Source organism: Microcaecilia unicolor, chromosome 8 (assembly GCF_901765095.1).
Source record: "Microcaecilia unicolor chromosome 8, aMicUni1.1, whole genome shotgun sequence".
In the NCBI taxonomy this organism is placed as follows: domain Eukaryota; kingdom Metazoa; phylum Chordata; class Amphibia; order Gymnophiona; family Siphonopidae; genus Microcaecilia; species Microcaecilia unicolor.
In genome coordinates, this window is record NC_044038.1 from 125458018 (window position 1) to 125470877 (window position 12860).

The following is a 12860-nucleotide window of genomic DNA, read 5'->3' on the forward strand; positions in this document are numbered from 1 at the left end:
GGCTTCTTAAGGAGTGGTGTGACCACGGCATGTTTGAAGGCATCAGGAACGGTCGCAGTGGAAAGAGAGAGATTGAGGATATGACAGATAAAAGGGGTGAGAGTAGGAGAGATGGTGTTAAGAAGGTGGGTAGGAATGGGATCAGAGGAACAGGTAGTTCGTTTTGAGGAGGAGAAAAGATGTGTTGTTTCCTCATCAGTGATTTCGGGAAAGGAGGAAAAGGATGGAGGGGATGGGGAGTTAGGGGAACGGACAAGGGGAAGGAGAGGTGGGGGGGGGGGTGGCATGGTTGAGAATTCGAGGTTTATTTTCTGAACCTTGTCGTGGAAGAACTCAGCTAGGGTCTGAGAAGATAGTGAGGGGGGAGTTGGAGTTGGAGGCACCTTGAGGAGAGAGTTCAGTGTGGCAAAGAGAAGTCGAGGGTTTGAGCCAAGAGAATTAGTCAGCTGGATGTAATAGTCTTGTTTGGCAAGCAAAAGAGAAGATTGGAATGAGGTCAGCATGAACTTGAAGTGTATGAAGTCAGCAAGGGCACGAGATTTCAGCCAGAGGCGTTTGGCGGAGCGGGCACAGGAATGTAGGCAGCGGATTTTAGAGGTCAGCCAAGGCTGGGGTTTGGTACGCCTTATAGGACGGGGCATGAGAGGTGCAAGAGTATCTACAGCAGAGAATAGAATAGTATTGTAGGAAGAGACGACTTCAATGACTGATTTGGATGGTGCAGTGGTTGAGAAGGGGTTCGAGACACTGGAGGATAGGGTAGTAGGGTCAATAGCTTGAAGATTCCTAGATAAATTGGTTAATATTGGATGGGATTGGGCAGGAGGAAGTTTAAGTGTGAAGGTTATTAGATGATGGTCAGAGAGAGGAAGATCTGAGGCAAAGGAATTGGAGGAAGAGCAGTTATAGGAGAAGATAAGATCAAGACAGTGACCATTTTGGTGAGTGGGGGAAGTGGAGCATAGTTTGAGATTGAAGGAGGATGTTAAGGTGAGGAACTGGGAAACGTAAGAGCTGGAGGGATCATTAGCAAGGATGAGGGAGGGGGAAGAAGGATCATGAAAGAAGGAAAGCCAAGCGTCAAAGTCGCTGAGAAAGGATGAAAGGGACTTATCAGGGGGATGATAAATAACTGCTATTTGAAGAGGCAAAGGAGTGAATAGGCGGATGGAGTGGACTTCAAAGGAAGAAAAGCAGAGAGACTGAGGTGGCAGAAGAGATTGAAATTTGGAAGAGGGTGAGAGTAATAGTCCAACACCACCACCGCGGCCAGCAGGGCAAGGAGTATGGGAGAAGAGATAACCACCATGGCAGAGGGCTGCGACTGAAGCAGATTCTTCAGAGCAGAGCCATGTTTCTGTTATGGTGAGCAGATGGAGGCTATGAGAGATAAAAAGGTGATGGATATAGGAAAGTTTGTTGCAGATGGAGCGGGCATTCCATAGGGCGCATGAGAAGGGCAGAGAAGAGGGGGGGAGGAGAGGAATAGAGATGAGATTGGAGAGGTCATGGTGCGACCTGCACAAATAGGATGAGGGTTGGTGAGGGGGACCAGGATTGGGATTGATGTCTCCAGCAGAGAGAAGAAGAAGAAGTAAGAGAGTGCGGAGGAGAGTAGGAGAGGAATAGCGATGAAGGCGACGAAGGTGAGATGAACTCAGATAGAATGGGGAAGGTACAATGGAAGGAATGAAATGTTGAAGGCAGAAACCAAGGAGGGAGGAAGAGGACAAGAGAGATGGTGAGGTAATAAAATCAACGAAAGGGCAATGTGTAACTGTAGTGCACAGTGGCTTCGGGTGGAGGAGTAGATTGGGAAGGGACAGTACTAGGAGGAGAATGTGAAATGGAGCCATATGTGGTGACTCAGGCAGTCACGAAGAAAGGTGAGGTAGTAGGCTGGAGCTGAGGCTGAAGGCTGGAACAGAGGAGCAGAGGTTGCAGGACTGGAGTTGAAGCTGCAGGCTGCAGCTGAGGTTGCAGGCTGGAACAGGGCAAGCAGAGCTGGAGCAACAAGACCAGAACAGCAGGACTGGAGCTGAGGCTGCGGCATGCAACAAGACTGGAACAGCAGGACTGGGGCTGAAGCTGTGGCATGCAGCACTGGGGCGAAGAAGACTGGAACAGCAGGACTGGAGCTGAAGCTGCGGCACACAACAAGGCTTGAACAGCAGGCCCGGAGCCGAAGCTGTGGCATGCAACACTGCGGCAAAGAAGACTGGAACAGTAGGCCCGAAGCCGAAGCTGTAGCATGCAACACTGGGGCGAAGAAGACTGGAACAGCAGGACAGGAGCTGAAGCTGTGGCATGCAACAAGACCGGAACAGCAGGATAGGAGCTGAAGCTGTGGCATGCAACAAAACTGGAACAGCAGGACTGAAGCCGAAACTGTGGCATGCAACGCTGGGCGAAGAAGACTGGAACAGCAGGATAGGAGCTGAAGCTGTAGCATGCAACAAGACTGGAACAGCAGGACTGGAGCCGAAGCCGTGGCATGCAACACTGGGGGGAAGAAGACTGGAACAGCAGGACTGGAGCTGGAGCAGCAGGCGGGTAGGTAAGTAGGAGACTATCCTACTGTTGAACACTCGACCGGATTTGATTCGGTCGCTACCCAGGAAACTAACGATTTGATGGCAAGTTTCTACGATTAGCTTCTCCCCTTGGATGTAACTCCGGAAATGTTGCAGAGCCCATACCGTGGTCCACAAGGATTTCTCACAGTCAGAATACTTCTTTTCCACATCCGATAGGCCTTTGCTAGCATAGGCCACAACCCGCTTATCAGAGTCATATTTCTGATACAGGACAGCACTCATGGAGTGATTGGAGTATCCCAGGTCAACGTAGAATTCGCGACCCCCCTCAGGGTACGCGAGGCATGGAAAGTGGCTAAGCTGATCCTTCAGCTCCTGCATAGCAGATTCCTGCTCTGGACCCCACGTCCAGGGTGTATCTTTCTTCAATAGCTTGACCAAGGGTCGGGTGATCTCCGCATACTCGTCTATGAACTGTCTGGAATAATTGCATATTCCCAGAAAGGAACGAAGTTCTGTGAGATTGGTGGGATGTTTCAGCTGTTGTAAGGCCTATACTCGCTTCTTCTGAGGTCGCAGACCATCAGCAGAAATTTCATACCCTAGGTAATTCAGAGATTTCTTGCACCATTGTCCTTTGGCTAGGGTCAATTTAGCTCCAGCATCTGTCAACTGTGTGAAAACATGCTCAATCTCTGCCAAGTGATCTTGAAAAGTAGGGCTTTTGATCAGAATATCATCTACATAGACCACAGTCCCTCGAGCTTCAGCATCTGGAAGTGCTTTGTGTAGGAAGATGTTGAATTCAGCCGGGGAGTTGAGAAAACCAAAGGGAGTTCTGTTCCACGTATACTGTTTCTTCCCAAACGTGAAGGCCAGTTTATACTGGTCATGTGGATGTACCGGTACGGTCCAAAACCCCGATGCTAAGTCTAGGCTGGTGAAATACTTAGCCCCTTTGATGGTAGCAAGACTCTGATCCAGTGGAGCCATTGGCCACCTGGACAGTGGTACTCACTTATTCAGCTGACGGTAGTCCAGGGCAATTCTCCAGCTGTTGTTCTTTTTCAAGATGGGCCACAGAGGGGAGTTGTATGTGCTGTTGCATTGCCTAATGATGCCCCTGGCCTCCAAGGTATTGAGAATCTCTTGCACGGACTCATAGGAAGCTAATGGGATATTATACTGGCGCACAAAGACAGGCTTACTACTTGGTTCCGTAGGCACTCTGTAGGTCTGTAAGGCCACAGTCATATGAGTCTACAGCAAAAAGTTCCTTGTATTTGTACAGCAACTCAGTCAACTGCATCTTCTCTGTGTCAGTAGCACAAGCATCAGCCTGTTCCACTTGGTCTTTCACCATAGCGTCAAACTCTGAGAAAGGCTGGTTGGTTGGAATTTCCACCTGCTCTTCAATGTCCTCCTGCAGAGATGAAGTTTCAACCGCATTCACCACTCTAGACTTCTGGGGTAAAGACATCTTTCTGGACAAAATCAAGTAGTCGTCTTCCATCTGCACTTGCGAACCTGTTGCATCATATGGCCAAACAAACTCCAGCGAGATGAGGCCTCTGGGTGAGGTGAACAGACATTCAGGTGTCTCCCCCACCCTGGCAGGTGTTCCAAGAGGAAGGCAGCCTGCCAACAATGGGCAAACTTACCTCGACATCAGGAAAAGAGTCTCCCACTAGAAATCCAAAAGGGTCTCCTGCAGACACTTCCACTTCATCAAACTGTGGATTGGTGACTAACAGGTGAAAAGTCTCACCAATTACCTCTAACCATGGCAGAACACCGGTGGACAGCCCTAGGTCACGAAAATGAGCATGAGGGTTGAAGAACACCACTTTGTCCAACAGACGCTGTCCCTCGGCAAGACAGAGCTTGATGGAAAAGTCCCTCACTCTAGCTGGAATGGTCACATTTGTATCACAGACTACTTCACAGACCTGGGGTATGGTCTGTCTAGACTTCAAGCTAACAGGCGTTACTTCAGATTCCACTGGGCTGCCATCAAGTTTACTCCACAAGACCAGGTTCACCAGATCCACATAAACTCCCAGTCGCACCAGGCAATCGGAGCCCAGATATAAGGGCTGTGGGAGGCCTCTCACAACAGAGAAGTGGTGGGTGAATGACTTCTGTCCCACAGTCAAAGGAAGGCTACACATTCCCACGAGCGTCTTGGCACCTTGGCCAGGTACCTGCACAGAAGTGGGCGAACACTTACTGAAGTGAAGTTGCACAGACTTGCGAAGACAATAAAACAGAGTGTCACTGATGAAGGAAACGTCACTAGGCAACAGCATCGTGGACTGAAGTGTTTGGATGTCAGCTATCTGGACAGGAATGGTGTAAGCATCATCCTTCTGTTGAATGTCCGTCAACTTGCGAGGATGCGGCGAGTCTGGACTGGAAGTGGAAACAGAGGCCTCGTGGGCTATCTCGGCAGCAGCATCTGGGGAGTCACCGGTAGGAGTCGAGTCATTCAAAACAATTTCCAAATTGTCATCCTGGAGAACAATGTCAGCTATCCAGTCCGTTTGGACGCAGATAACTTCACCACGCTGTTCATCCCCCCCTGGTGCACCACACAACTGGAGCTCCCAGGTGTGAGGGTCCTCTGACTTCTGGAAATTCATTAGAATTGGGGAATCCCTAAGCCCCACGGAGCTGGAACCACTGACTCTGCTCATATGTTTTACTTTCCCATACGGGAGGGGACTTGCGACTTGGGCCCAGATGACTTCATGGCGATAATCCAGATCAGTCTGCAATCTCTTCAGAAGATCGTTCCCAATTAAGAATTCTTCACCAGCACCAGTAGTAATGATAGCAGGGTGTTTGACAAACAACTCGCCGAACTGCAAGGAAAGCCAAACCCGTCCCATAGTACCGATGCTTTGATTGCCATAGGCCACCAGTGACAAGTCACACGGGGTGACACGCAGCGCCTCCCCACCTCCCCCCCAGAAAAGCCTCAAGTTTCTGAAACATGCCCTGGGTGATCAACGTCACCTCTGAGGCGGTATCCAGTAGACCCTGACAGGAAAATTTCTGTTGAATCAACAGAGCTAAGGTATATCTGTACCCTTTAGGAATAAGTTTACCAAGAAAATACCTGTTTTCCTCATTCGAGTCCTGTAAGAGAGGCCCTTTTGGGTTAGAGGGCTGGGCATCAGCATTGGTCACGGAGGACTCCTCACTGTTGGACGACAAAGCATTCACATGAACTGTGGACATGATGGTTGGTGAAGGAGGGTCCGAGTCTAGTCATGCCAGGTCTTCCTCACAAGAAATCGGATCTTCCAGTAATTCAACGGACTTGACACTCGGCCTAGGCCCTGTAATTGGCCCGGAAGATTTCTCTTTGGGCTTCTGAAAGTTGCCTCCTTTGTTCGGTGACGAGGATGGGTGGGGTGCGGCTGCAGGATTTGTTCGTTGAAGTTGCGCCATCAGTTGCTCAATCTGTGCTTGTTGGGTCCGGATCTTTTCCGCTGCCCACTGTCTCTTGTTAAAACGCTTCCTTTTCGGGTCCTGTTGTTGGCCCTCCGGCGCAGTCGGAGGCGTGGTGCCCTTTTGCTGGTAAGATTGGGTATTGCCAACCCGGGCGGGTGTAGAAGGACTTGACATCTTGTTTTCCAGAGAAAGCGTGGATGTAACAGCATAAACACTAGGTGGAGCCACTTTGCTGCGATTCTTAGGAACTACTTGGGTGGTCGCCGCATCAGGCTGCTCGCGACACATATCAAAAAGCTCCTCCGCCCGCTTTAGCAGAAGGGAAAAAGGTTCACTTTTCTTTCCTGCTAGAGACATTTTCACTTGATTGGGCAGACCTTTCACAAAAAGATTCCTAAATTCCCCAAACTCAAGCTCTTTGGCCTCTGGGTCCGCCCCCCCCATCGAAAAATGCGCGCCTCAGGCGATAGGACCATTCATGTGGACTCTCATTCGGCCCGCAGCGCATATTATATGCTGCCCTTTTGGCCTCGGTGGGGTCCGCAAACAGTCCAAGCTTTTTCAACGCTTGTTCCACGGTGGAGAGATCATTACTCTCAGCCAAAATTGCCTTTAAATACGTTTGGCACTCAGTCGCAAACGTCCACTGCAGTAAAGCTCTTTTATCTGAGTCGGCCTGAACCTGTAAGAAATTGAAAAGGTCAATCACGCTATCCAGATGTGCGTAGATTGTCACCTCAGAAGATTCTTTAAAAGGTGTAATCATCGCCCGAAGTGTTTTCATTACTTGTGAATACTGGTCCCTAGATAAAGGAATGACTTTGTGTCTCTGAGTGGAGTTCTGCTGCTCTCCAGTAGGGGACTTAAACAGTGGTGCTGTGGTGCTGCTGATGTCATCAAGAGGTGCCGTGAGCTGCACCCTTCCTGGGCGGAGCATAGGCCCAATTGTACCGGTGCCCTCCTCAGGTGTCACAATAAGCTGCGACCTTCCTGGGCGGGACCTAGGTGCAACTGTCCTGTTAACATCATCAATTTGCACAGTGTTCTGTGGCCTTACTGGGCGGAGCCTAGGCTCCTGCATGCTGTCGAAGGTCTCAGGAACTAGGCTACTGTACCGGGGTGGGGCTGTCAACTGACAAGGGTTAGGCTCCAGCTCTACTTCATTTCTCGGGGACCATTCAGGCAGTTTGAACTGTTCTAGCATAGGACTGGGCGACCTAGAGTCAGCCCTATTCTGTGACTCCATGGGTGTAGCAGTAGCCTCTTCCATAGAGTCATATACCTCCTGCTGGACCGTATCTAGTTCTGTCCTATACTGGGTTAATGCCTTTACACACATATCTCTGTCCTGCCGAGCCTGTGACAACTGTAGTGAAAGCATATTATTCTTCTCCCATAACTTCACCCGTCCTTCTTCTGCCTTGTGCCAAGCCTGCCGGGCAGAGCTGACACTCCCTTTTTCCTGTTTCAACTCCCTACTCAAGGCCGTAATCCTATCCTCATATGTTTCTCTCACTTGCTCTTGCCGGGAGTGAAAGTGATCAGCTTCTTTCTTTCGCAAACTTAAAGTCTGCATCATCTCCTCCAATTGATAAGATTTAGAAGCAAGGGAATCGTTTTTCTGCCTCATATCCTTCTCCAAGGACTGGGCAGTCTGTTCCCAATGCTCTTTATCTTTCTCTAGGTCTGCACACTTTTCTTTCAACACTGCACAAGTGGAACATGGAACATTTCCCTGTGGACCTGAAGCACCCTCCCCTCCTCCAGCCGTTGCCTGAGAAGTGATGCTCTCTAACCTCAATTGTAAATCCAATAGTTCTGTTTTCAGAGCATTAACTTCATCACGCAGCTGCTGGAGTTCAGTTTGAAGGTCAAAGGTATTACAAGCTGCACTTTCGTTCTTAGCTAGTAAGGTACAGCCGAGCTCCACTAGTGCTGCCACAGTCAATCTATTTTTAACCTTCAACACTGAATGCAATACAAAATCATATGCCTTGTGACTTTCAGGCGAGTTTTTCCTAAACAATTTCAACAGAGAGTTTATAGAATACTCCGGTACTGCCTTATTAGACTTTCTTGCACTAATTTAAACTTCAAAAACAGTGACTTCTAGCGCGGAGAGCATATTGCTAGGTGACGTCATACTGAAGAACTGAAAGCTGCTAGCAAGTAACACAACTAGTACTGAAAAAAAAAACCTTATCTCACTGCTAGGTCGTAAAGCTGGCAGAAGAAGCAGACTTATGACTACCAGTGTCTAGCACGCTTCACAGACACTTTCCAGTGCACACACAGAGAGAGAAATTTAAAGTTCAGAACTATACAGCTAGGATTTCTTTCTTTCTACAGAAAAAAAACAAACGGATTCTTTCCTCAGCTTTTTGAGATCCCGGACGAGCCCCCATTTGTAGGGTGAGATAAATAATACCTAGGGCAACAAGTACCCACAGATTACTTATACCAAGATTCCCTGATGCATAAGTCTGCCTAACAGACTCACTAGCTCTGTCTAGGGTGAGATACAGGAATCTTGCTTCTGGCACCTCTCCAGGTGTTGGTGTGTAGAGTGAAAAAGAAAGACACAGCTGATAGATATATATATTAGCTTTATTATGGATAAGAAAATAGAAATATTCTGCGCTAGCTTATGCAATAAAAATATCCCTTACTGATATGAGCACTACCAAAATATATTGTTTATACTACCCTCTGATTATCCTGAGACTAAGTACGGTAATGATTAGAACAGTACAAATAATAACCTAATAATCCTTATGAAACTTATCACATCTTATGCAAAATACACATTAGCTGCTTTCCCTGACCAAGAGCTGACATAAACCAGTCGTACTTAGATAAAACCACTGCCTAACCCCAGACCAGGAAATATATCACTGTGATCTTACCACGCTGTCGTGATGACGGCTTCAGATAAGACCGGAGCAGAATCTCCCCAGACGCTATTTTAGCTGTCTGTGTCTTATGTAGTGCAGGTCTTTATCAGCAACAAAGTAGGTTCCCGTCACTCCTTTGGTTATCAGAGCCAATATCTCTGCCACAGGTATTTGCACCAGGATGCAGGTCACGAGCCTTGCTGGATTTCTCAGGTCCTCTTACCAGTTGCCCCTCTTCCAAGGGTCTCCTACTCACTAACTTACTTCTGTTCCCGCTTTCCCTGTACCACTTGGTCAGGTGATGGTAGGAACCAATCATGATCTTGTCCAGTTCAGTACATGGGCAAGAAGAGTTCTTTGTTTTGTGACCTTGGAGAACGGTAACTTCTGGAGCCATGTCTGCCTCCCTACTCCGTTCTCAGGGTGATAGAAGGGGGTGTTTAGAACACAGACTGTCCTTGGCTTTAGCAAGCCTGTCAGTGATTTTCCACAAGCTGAAGCTGGATCTTGCTGACACAGAGATGTTGCAGCAGCCATCTTATTATACCAAGATGTCATAGGCTTGTATAGGCCAAGACCAGCTTAGGCTAGATCACAGGGAAATACCCCTACAGGACTGGAGCTAAAGCTGGTTTCAGGCAGCAGCAGGACTGGAGCTGAGGCTGGGGATGGTGGGATGATGTAAAAGCCAGGTCTGTGGGATCCCCGGGACCCTCTGGATCCACACTACTACTACTACTACTACTATTTAGCATTTCTATAGTGCTACAAGGCATACGCAGCGCTGCACAAACATAGAAGAAAGACAGTCCCTGCTCAAAGAGCTTACAATCTAATAGACAAAAAATAAAGTAAGCAAATCAAATCAATTAATGTGAACGGGAAGGAAGAGAGGAGGGTAGGTGGAGGCGAGTGGTTACAAGTGGTTACGAGTCAAAAGCAATGTTAAAGAGGTGGGCTTTCAGTCTAGATTTAAAGGTGGCCAAGGATGGGGCAAGACATAGGGGCTCAGGAAGTTTATTCCAGGCGTAGGGTGCAGCGAGACAGAAGGCGCGAAGTCTGGAGTTGGCAGTAGTGGAGAAGGGAACAGATAAGAAGGATTTATCCATGGAGCAGAGTGCACGGGAAGGGGTGTAGGGAAGGACGAGTGTGGAGAGATACTGGGGAGCAGCAGAGTGAGTACATTTATAGGTTAGTAGAAGAAGTTTGAACAGGATGCGAAAACAGATAGGGAGCCAGTGAAGGGTCTTGAGGAGAGGGGTAGTATGAGTAAAGCGACCCTGGCAGAAGATGAGACGGGCAGCAGAGTTTTGAACCGACTGGAGAGGGGAGAGGTGACTAAGTGGGAGGCCAGCAAGAAGCAGATTGCAGTAGTCTAAACGAGAGGTGACAAGGGTGTGGATGAGGGTTTTGGTAGAGTGCTCGGAAAGAAAGGGGCGGATTTTACGGATGTTGTAAAGAAAGAAACGACAGGTCTTGGCAATCTGCTGGATATGAGCAGAGAAGGAAAGAGAGAGAGTCAAAGATGACCCCAAGGTTTCGAGCTGAGGAGAAAGGGAGAATGAGAGAGCCATCAACAGAAATAGAAAACGGGGGGAGCGGGGAGGTGGGTTTAGGGGGGAAAATGAGAAGCTCGGTTTTGGTCATATTTAATTTCAAGTGGCGTTGAGACATCCAGACAGCAATGTCAGACAAGCACGCTGAAACTGGTTTGGATGCAAGGTGAGATATCAGGGGTAGAAAGGTAGATTTGGGAGTCATCAGCATAGAGATGGTAGGAAAGGCCATGGGATGAGATTAATGAACCAAGGGAAGAAGTGTAGATAGAAAAGAGGAGGGGACCAAGAAAAGAACCCAGAGGTACGCCGACAGGCAGAGGGATAGAAGTAGAAGAGGATCCACCAGAGTGAACACTAAAGGTGCGGAGGGAGAGGTAGGAAGAGAACCAGGAAAGGACAGAGCCCTGGAATCCAAGTGAGGACAGGGTATCGAGAAGTATGCTGTGATCGACAGTGTCAAAAGCAGCGGAAAGATCAAGAAGAATGAGGATGGAATATTGACCTCTGGATTTAGCCAGTAATAGGTCATTGGAGACTTTAGTAAGCGCAGTTTCGGTTGAGTGGAGAGGGCGAAAACCAGATTGTAGTGGGTCAAGAATAGCATGTGAGGAGAGAAAATCAAGGCAGCGGCGGTGAACAGCACGGTGAACAGCACGCTCCGGTCCGGTCCATCTCCTCCGACGGGTCGCTGCTCTTGCCTGCTCTGGACTCAGGCAGCGCTGGGTCGGGTCAGCCGGTGCTACTGCTGCGATTGGCACCCCCAGTCCTCCCGGGCCTGCCACGCGACTCTCTCAGTCGCGGCGCTCAGACCTCTCTCCTTCGGGCTGCAGCTCCCACTCTCTCCCTCGGGTCACAGTCCTGGACGATCCGCTCCCAGGCCACCCTCTCGTAAAGGTAGGTGGGCGAGGTGCAGTCCGCGGTGCACACAAGACCGGGCCCATGCGATCGGTGGCTAGGAGCTCCCGTTAGGAGCTTCCTGCCTGGTCGCCATCTTGGAAGGTTTTGATTCTCATCTTTCTGCTTCTTCTGTTTACTGCATGAGATTAACTCTACTCGACACTCGGCTTTCTTTTGCCTCACACCTTTGTTTTTGTAACTCTCTTCCTGGAAACATGAAATTGGAACTGTCGTTTCTTCGCTTAAGATCTTCCCTAAAGGCCCATTTATTCTCAGCTTTTAATGAGTCCATCTAGGCAATTATTTGCCTAGTGGGGGTGCCTGGATCTCAGGCCCAGCAGGCTGTTGGCTACCTCTTTTTGTTCTTTTTTCACTCCTTTTATTTTTTTTTCCACTTTTTCCCTGTCATATTGATAATGTAGTTCCTTTCTGTTTTCTTTTTAGTGATATATACCGCTTTGATTTTTGTACTGTAAGGTGCTATATTAAGTGCCTCGATAAACATAAACATTGCTATGATCTATAAGCATTTTGTCTCCCTTAGGCTGATTAATTATGTTATGGTTCCAGGTCTGGAAATAATGGTATGTCAGTATTAGATGGTGAGTCTCCATATTTACATTGGATAATTACACAATTAGATAACTTAAACAAGTATGCTTAGTGTGTTCATGTTTTTTTTTCCCCTGATCTTTATAAAATCATTGTCCAGCTGTCAATTTTCTCACTAATCAACTATTGCAATTTTCTTTATTTAGGTATTTCTGCTAAATTAGTGCATAGGATTCAGTTTATTCAGAATACATTTTAAGGTGGTGTGTCTGATTTTTAAAACTTTAGGCCATTATCCCAATCAATTGGTCCCTTTCATTAATTTGTTGGGTTTATTTATAGAAAGTTGCAAGTGTAATTATCTGCTTTGGGATTCCTCTCTGTTAAAAATGTTAAATATAAATCATTAGTAACAAATGAATGTATCAGGTCTAGAATAGCTCCATCTCATGTTGGTACCGCTACCCAGTGCTGAAACAAGAGACATATCTATAACTATATAAATCATCTAAAAGGAGGGGAAGTATAGCACAACAATGGTAACCAGAGAACAGAAACATAGTACAAGAATCACTGAAACAGAAGTAAAAAGACATGCAGCTCTTCAGACATCACAGTAAAGAAATATATCACAACAGGCCTGCCAAAACTTACATTTCCTAAAAGAGCTATCCGTACACACGTGAAAAGGCAAGGATTTTGAAAGTACAGTTGCTAAAAAAATTTTTTTAAACAAGGCTGCATTATGTGTGGTGACAAGTCTTTTCTTATTATGTGGAGGAATAATGAGTAGATTGGATTGAAACAATCAACAATAAAGAAGGGCAGGTTAGAGCTGTGTGGATAGAGTGGTTGGTCTGTGAAAATTAAGTAGTAGAGATGTGCAGACAAAGTGAGAGCACTGTGTAAATAGAATGGTTGGTCTATGCAGAAAGTGGTAGAGCTGAGCAGATAGAGTGATA